Here is an 8,217-nt window from a genome sequence, read left to right as displayed (position 1 = left end):
ATTCTATTTTATTTTATTTTTTTTACATTTATTTATTTTTGAGAGACATAGAGAGACAGAACACAAGTGGGGAAGGGCAGAAAGAGAAGCAGACACAGAAGCCTAAGCAGGTTTCAGGCTCTGAGCTGTCAGCACAGAGCCTGACGCAGGGCTCGAACTCACAAACCGTGAGATCGTGACCTGAGCCGAAGTTGGACGCTTAACCGACTGAGCCACCCAGGTGCCCCAGGTTCCCTCTATTCTGATAACCTACCAGCTAAATGACATTTTAGCTTTAGGAAAGAGAGGGAACCTAGAATATATATAATATTATAAATATATAATATATATTATAGAATATATAGAATTCTTGTATATATAATAATATATTCTTATATAAAATTATCTATATATATGATATTTTAAAATGTTTATTTATTTTGAGAGAGAGAGAGAGAGAGAGAGAGACAGCACACATGTGCATGAGTGGGGGAGGGGCAGAGAGAGAGGGAGACAGAATCCCAAGCAGGCTCTGCACTGTCAGCACAGAGCCCGACATGGGGTTTGATCCCATGGACTGTGAGTTCATGATCTGAGCCAAAATCAACAGCTGGACACTTAACTGACCAAACTACCCAGGTGCACATATATATATATATATATATATATATATTTTTTTTTTTTTTTTTTTTGAATATAGAGATCCAGAGACCTGAGATTTTAGCCCTAGCCTTATCACTTACTAGTGTGTGACCTCTGGGAGGTCTTCAAGCCTTAGTTTCCACATCTGAAGAATGAGGCTAGGAACACTGCTTTGCCTTCTTCACCTGGCCGTCATAAAGGTGATATTAAAAAAAACACCTTGCAAACTATCATCTAAATGAGAGCTATAATTCAGAAGGGTCAGTTGAAACAACACTGTTGAAACAGCACTTCAAATTGCCTTAAGCCCACGGCCTCTAGAAAAACTAATTCTGGGGCAGAAACCAGACTTTTTTTTTTTTTTCAACGTTTTATTTATTTTTGGGACAGAGAGAGACAGAGCATGAACGGGGGAGGGGCAGAGAGAGAGGGAGACACAGAGTCGGAAACAGGCTCCAGGCTCCGAGCCATCCGCCCAGAGCCTGACGCGGGGCTCGAACTCACGGACCGGGAGATCGTGACCCGGCTGAAGTCGGACGCTTAACTGACTGCGCCACCCAGGCGCCCCAGAAACCAGACTTTAATGATAAGGTATGCTCTGTGCTTAGGGAGTGTTGGCTCCAAGGTGCATTTATTTGTTCAATGAGTATTCACTAAGCACCTTCTCTGTGTCTGGCACAATGTACGGCACTAGGGATATAATAGTGAGTAAGTCAGTATGGTGCCTGTCCACATGGAGCTTGTAGACTAGAGGCAAAGATGGATATTATCCAAATACCACTTAAATTAATATGGTAGCACGTAAACTGACAGAAGAGACTGTGTCTTGTTACTGCTGCATCCATGGTGCCTAGAATGCCCAATGAACCCTTAATAAATACTTGTCACACTTGGGTCATCCCCAGGAAGGAAAAGTCCAGAAAGGTCCAAGAGTAAATGTCAGGGGACCCAGCAGAGCTTTGAGGGTTGTGGGCTTTCCCTGAGCAAGTGGTGTTTGAGCCAAGATCTGAAGGATCTACTGTTCTCCCAAGAATTAACTTGGGAGAGGTGGGAAACGAGTATCCCAAGTTCAGGGATTGAGGAAGGAAAGAACTTGGCATGTTTCAGCAACTGAAAGGAGGAGAGAATACTTGAATAGCTTAGCAAGAGGGGTGGCAGGAACATGGAGGGAGACAGGAGTAGAGAGGGAGGCAGGGGCTGTGTGACAGAGGCTTAGGGAACTTTAGAAAGATTGGGGTCTTTATCTTAAGAGTGAGCGGGAGCCAGTGAAGGGCTTTGAGCGAGGGAAGGTCAAGATGAGATTTATGTTTTATTTATTTTTTTAATGAAAGTTTATTTACTTTTGAGAGGGAGAGAGCATGCGCACATGAGCAGGGAAGGGGCAGAGAGAGAGAGAGAGAGAGAGAGAGAGAGAGAGAGAGAAAATCCCAAACAGGCTCCGTGTCCTTAGCATGGAGTCCAACTTGGGGGCAAACCCATGAACCATGGGATCACTACCTGAGCCGAAATCAAGAGTTGGATGCTCAACTGACTGAGCCACCCAGATGCCCCCAGATTTATGTTTTTTCCCTTGTATTTCTTTTTTAAAAATTTTATTTATTTATTTATTTATTTATTTATTTATTTATTTATTTATTTACATCCAAGTTAGTTAGCATGTAGTGCAATAATGATTTTAGGAGTAGATTCCGGTGATTCATCCCCTATGTATAACACCCAGTGCTCATCCCAACGAGTGTCCTCCCTAATGCCCCTTACCCATTTAGCCCATCCCCTACCTACAACCCCTCCAGCAATCCTCAGTTTGTTCTCTGTATTTAAGAGTCTCTTATGTTTTGTCCCCCTCCTTGTTTTTATATTATTTTTGCTTCCCTTCCCTTTTGTTCATCTGTTTTGTATCTTAAAGTCCTCATATGAGTGAAGTCATATAGTTGTCTTTCTCTGACTAATTTTGCTTAGCATAATACCCCCTAGTTCCATCCATGAGTTGCAAATGGCAAGATTTCATTCTTTTTGATTGCCGAATAATACTCCAGTGTGTGTGTGTGTGTGTGTGTGTGTGTGTGTGTGTGTGTGTGTGTATGTGTGTACCACATCTTCTTTATCCATTCATCTGTCAGTGGACATTTGGGTTCTTTCCATACTTTGGCTATTGTTGATAGTGCTGCTGTAAACATTGGGGTGCATGTGTGCCTTTGAAACAGCACACCTGTATCCCTTGGATAAATACCTAGTAGTGCAGTTGCTGGGTCATAGGGTAGTTCTATTTTTAATTTTTTGAGGAACCTCCATACTGTTTTCCAGAGTGGCTGCACCAGTTTGCATTCCCACCAAGCAGTGCAAGAGGGTTCCTCTTATTTATTTTTTTTTTTCTGAGATTTATGTGTTTAACCAATAACTCTGAGGTCTGTGAATTCTGAGAGAACCCTGGTAGGTGGCAGTTGCTGATATTCATTTGGACTAGAGGTCATCCTGGGAGAAATGGAGAGAAGTGCAGGATATCAAGACCTGTTTTGAAGTAGTTTCAACCGGACTTTGTGATGGATTGGGTGTGAGGAAGGCAAGAGAAGGAAGAATCAAGACTGACTCCTGAATTTCTGTTTGTAGCCAAATAGATGAGGGTGCGTCCACTGAGAGGGGGCACTCAGTGAGGGGTTAACCTAAGGGTAAAAAGCGCCTTCTGACAGTGTGAGCCCTCAGATGCAGCTCAGGAGTCTGTCTTAGGGTTCTCCCTTTTTCGGGTCTCTCTTCCTGCTGCCCCTTTTATATTGTGATTTTGTTCTGTTGTGCAATGGTTGCGTCCAAAAACAACACTGTGTCATCCCCAGATCCAGAAGAGCTCATGGGAAAAATTAAGATGCTCAAATCACATGGGTTATTGTATCAATTTAAAACACACAGCAAGAAGCGAAGAGAAAGAGATGGGGCTGGTTACACACTTAAGATAGGGTGCCAGGACCACGCTGCCCCAGTCCTGGGTGATCCAGTGTCTGCCTGCCTTGTCTCTCTCTGCCTCATTACCATCCCTGCTGATGGTGTGTTTAGAGGACAAAGTTGAAGTGTGAGTAACAACAGATGAAAGGGACCTGGGCCAACACATATCCTGTTCCACCAACAAGATGTAGCGACAGGTCCTGGCGGTGGCTGTAGTTTGCCAGGTAACTGACATATCCCGATGGATTTGATCTGCGCATATGTGGGGTTGGGATGAGAGCATGGTGACTGTCACAACTGGTTGGTCAATTTAGGGGTACCATGGATGGTAGCTCAAAAAAGGCAGCATAACTGTACCTTAGGACTTGGTCTTTTGATCTTTTTTTTCCATCTATAAGTAACACTCTTGCTTATTTTAGCCTATATTCCATATATTCTATCTGTTTTTAACAGATCTGACAGGCTACTGATTTATATATTCCTTACATTTAATGTATCTTAAGAATTCTGACAAGTCTACTTGTTGACTCATTATCTATATTTAACTTCTCCTATGAGTTTAACTTATATCTCATATAGCTTATTTCCATTTTGTGGGTTTTATCTATCCCACTCGTTTCTATTGTCTTTTCTAGCAGAGCTGAAAATTGCAAAAATAAAATACATGTTGCATACTCTATTAAAAATCTTTTGAGTTTCATAAATCACCTAGAGCAGATGTGTGAAACACCAAGTAACTTATAAGTGTCCAAAAAGAAAGAGTTGCTACATAATATGTTTATATCTTATACGTAGGTATGGTATGTCCTACTTTAGCCAAACAAACTATGTAAAAATCTGGCTTAACAAGGTATTAGGTAATGCTTATTCACTTTACAAAATGTTTCACTTTATAAATGATTCTCCATAGTAAGTTCTCTTAGTGTATTTAAAACATAATTCAGTTTATAACAATCATAAATACACTTTCTGGTAACTCTTACCTAACGCGAGGTACATTTGGATTACACAGGGTGTTGTTTATTATTTCTTCTTCTGAGAAGACTGTTACCTTGTTCTGTTTTATAGACACCACTTGAAAAAGGCAGGAAGTCACTAGTGAAAACCTTGAAACTGGGCAGGAAGATTGTATCAGTTAGGATTCTAGTTCGGTTGCTGTTGCAAAGGCCAAAGTCATAGTGACTTTGGCAAGATGGAAATTTCTGTGATAGAGTAATGGCCTCTTCCAAATATCTATGTCTCAATCTCCAGAACTTGTGAATGTTACCTTACATGGAAAAGGGAATTTTGCAGATATGATTAAGGTTACAAACCTGTGACAGGGAGGTTATCCTATAAGATCTGGGTAAGCTCTTAAAAGTGGAGAACCTTTCCTGGCTGCGGCCAGAGAAGGATTTGATGAGGAAAGGGGGTCAGAGAGATCGTCATGAGAAAGACTCAACCTGCTGCCGTTGCTGGTTTTGAAAACAGAAGGATGGAACCATAAGCCAAGGATTGTGTTAGCCTCTAGAAGGTGGAAAAGGCAAGAAAACAGATTCTCCCCACAAATGTCCAGAAGGGACCTAGCCCTGTCAGCACTTCCATGTTAGCCCCACCTCTGGCCCATAGAACTCCAAATAATAAACACATGTTGTCTTAAGCCACTTAATTTGTGTTAATATATTAGAGCAGCAATAGGACACTAATAAAGATTTTGGTACCTGAGAGAGGGAGCTGCTATAACCAATACTTAAAAATGTTGAAATTGTGGGGCACCTGGGTGGCTCAGTCGGTTAAGCCCGGACTTCCGCTCGGGTCATGATCTCGGGGTTCATGAGTTCAAGCCCTGCGTTGGGCTCTGTGCCGTCAGTTTGGAGCCTGGAGCCTGCTTGGAGTTTTGTGTCTCCCTCTCTCTCTTTCTGCCCCTCCCCTGCTCACACTCTGTCTCTCTCTCAAAAATACATAAATATATATTTTTTTAATTTCAAAAAGGTTAAAATGGCTTTGGAATTGAGCAGTGGGCAGAGGTGGGAAGAATTTTGAGGGGGCTAGATTGCCTTAGACATACTGATGGTAGAAATATGGATATTAAAGTCTCTGCTATGAGGGCTCTGAAGAATCATCTTAGAGAAAACCTACATGGTTGTAAAGAGACTGTTAATAGAAATCCGGACTTTAAGGACACCTCTGGTGACGACTCAGAGGGAAGTGAAGAACATGGTACTGGAAATGGGAGGCAAGTGGATCCTTGTTATATAGTTGCAGGAAGGTTAGCAGGATTGTGACTTGCATCCCTGTGGAAAGCAGAATTTGTGCATGATGAACTTGGGTACTTAGCTGAGGAGATTTCATACGGTGTGTTGAAGGCGCAGCTTAGTTTCTCCTTGCTGCTTATAGGAAAATGCAAGAGGAGAAAGAGGATGGTTAAACAAAAAAGCCCCAAGACATGATGTTTTGGGAACCATTCAGCCTATCCAGATGGCAAAAGGATGCTAAAATGGAGAGATTTATTGTTTGGAAAGCACGCTCTGAAGAACAAGCGGAGGGTGTGGCTATACAACCTTTTGCTAATACCTCAGAAAGATCAAAAGGTCAGAGTATTTCAGTCACACAAAAGGCTGCTTAAGGGCAATGTCTCTCGCCATTTCAGCAAAAGGGAAAACAGAGATGGGATTATCTAGTAAAGATCTGTGGGCAGGCCTCTTGCTAACCCTGCGGACATAATGTTCTTGCTAGTTTTATACAGCTCAGACTGAAAGGGACAGAATGAAATGAGAAAAGGCCGTTGGACGCCCAAAATTCTAGAGGTTGGAAGCATGCCAATAAAACTACTCAGCTGCAAACAGGTGTTGCCTTTCAAGAATGGGGAAAAGGAAGTAGGATATCTGTGGGTTTCCTTCCTATACGGACTTGGTGTGAAATGGGCCCTCAGTTTGTGATGAGCTACAGGTAAGCCTGCGTTCTTTTGGTAATGGATTGTGGTTGCATGTGCTTCCAGATGTTGTGGAACAGAATATCAGTTATATTTACAAAATGTTTATAGAGTCATATCTAGAATAATTCGTGATATTTTGATAATACTAGAAGAGAATATAGAGAACCAGAACATTTTTTCAAGGATGTGTCAAAATTACCCTCATCCAAGCTTAGTTATTTGAAGGAAACAACTTTTCATGCCGATGAAAGTAGAAAAAAGGGAAATATAATGGCATGAGAGTTGATCAAGATGTTAGTATCATAGTTTTAAAAAGTACTGGCAGTTTTTATTTTGAAATTTGTCTTTCACCTAGCTGGCAACTGATGGGATATATTTTCAAAGACGTGTTTTCATTGAACAGCAGAACTTGAAATATCTTCCATGTATGCCAAACTTTATACTAGGTGCTGGGGAGACTAGAGCTCATGAGATATGTCCCTCTAGTGTAGACTGAAATAAATTGCTAAGAATTCCTCCCATCCCTGTGTCCTGTTCCCTTAGCAATGTGACTTTGCCTCTCCTTCCATCAGTAGGCAAAGTCTATTTTCCACCATCTTGAATGTGGCTTGACCTTCTTACTCACTTTCTCTGATAAAATGTGGCAAGAGAGACATTTGTGGGAGTTTTCAGCTATGGGAGTTTCAGGTCTTATAGCCTCTAGTCTTGCTTTCTTGGAATTCTGCTCCTGCTACGGGAAGAAGCCAAGGCCAGCCTCCTTGGTAGTGAGAAACCACATGGAGACAGAGAGAAGCCCAGCTGAGAGCCAACACTAACTTCTAGTCTTATGAGTGAGGCCATTTTGCATCATCCAGTCCTGGCTGAATTGCCAGCTGATTGTTGTGACATGAGTAAGCCTAAATGAGACCAAACAAAGAACCACCCTTCTTAGTCTAGCCCAAACTGAAGACCCAAAGTATTATGAACTAATAAATTATAGTTGTTTTAAGCCACTAACGTTTTGAGGTGATTTGTAACAACACAATAGATAACTGTCATTGAGTGGCTCACTGTATAATGAGTGTATTTCCAATGGCTTTTCCATTCTAAAAGATTTACCTAGGAACTCTATATTTAGGTAATTCAATTCATTGGATTTCTTACATTGACATACTATATTTTGTTTTTTTGTCCTTTAGTCCAGATTGTCTGGATATCATGAGCTACTTTGGGTTTTGTTAATAGGATTTATTCAATGTTGGATCCAGTATCTTAAGAGAAATTACATTAGGAATATATTGGACTCCTTGGCAAAAGATGTTTTATACTAAGTTGGGAGGGAGGGAACTATGACTGGGAGGGAATATTTATCTGGATTTGGGTTCATTGCAAGAGACAGGGCTGTAGTCTTTGGACAGGTCGCTTTTCTTGACTTCTGAGCCTGAGTGTTCTAGAGTCCTTCATCTGGGCCTGAACATGAGAGTAATTCTGACCTCCTTATGGAAAGAGTGTATGAAGTTGGATCTTGCTTTGTCCTCCACTACCATTTAAAATAGTACTTTACATTTCAAGGATGCAAATGAGCCCCCAAAAGAAATCTTAATCTTGCCTGACATGGAGGAGAGACTTCTCTTTTGTGGTTATCAATCAGATAAAACTCACCATACCATAATGGAGCTTTCCCTAGCCAGAAGCCCTGTCTAGGCTGGCATGTGAGTTTGTCTCTAGTCATGGATAATAGAACTTCCTGTTGGCAGGAATTTGCTTCT

This window comes from Prionailurus bengalensis, chromosome F2 (genome assembly GCF_016509475.1).
Source record: "Prionailurus bengalensis isolate Pbe53 chromosome F2, Fcat_Pben_1.1_paternal_pri, whole genome shotgun sequence".
In the NCBI taxonomy this organism is placed as follows: Eukaryota; Metazoa; Chordata; class Mammalia; order Carnivora; family Felidae; genus Prionailurus; species Prionailurus bengalensis.
The sequence above is the reverse complement of the archived record's forward strand: the minus strand, read 5'-3'. Positions refer to the sequence as shown.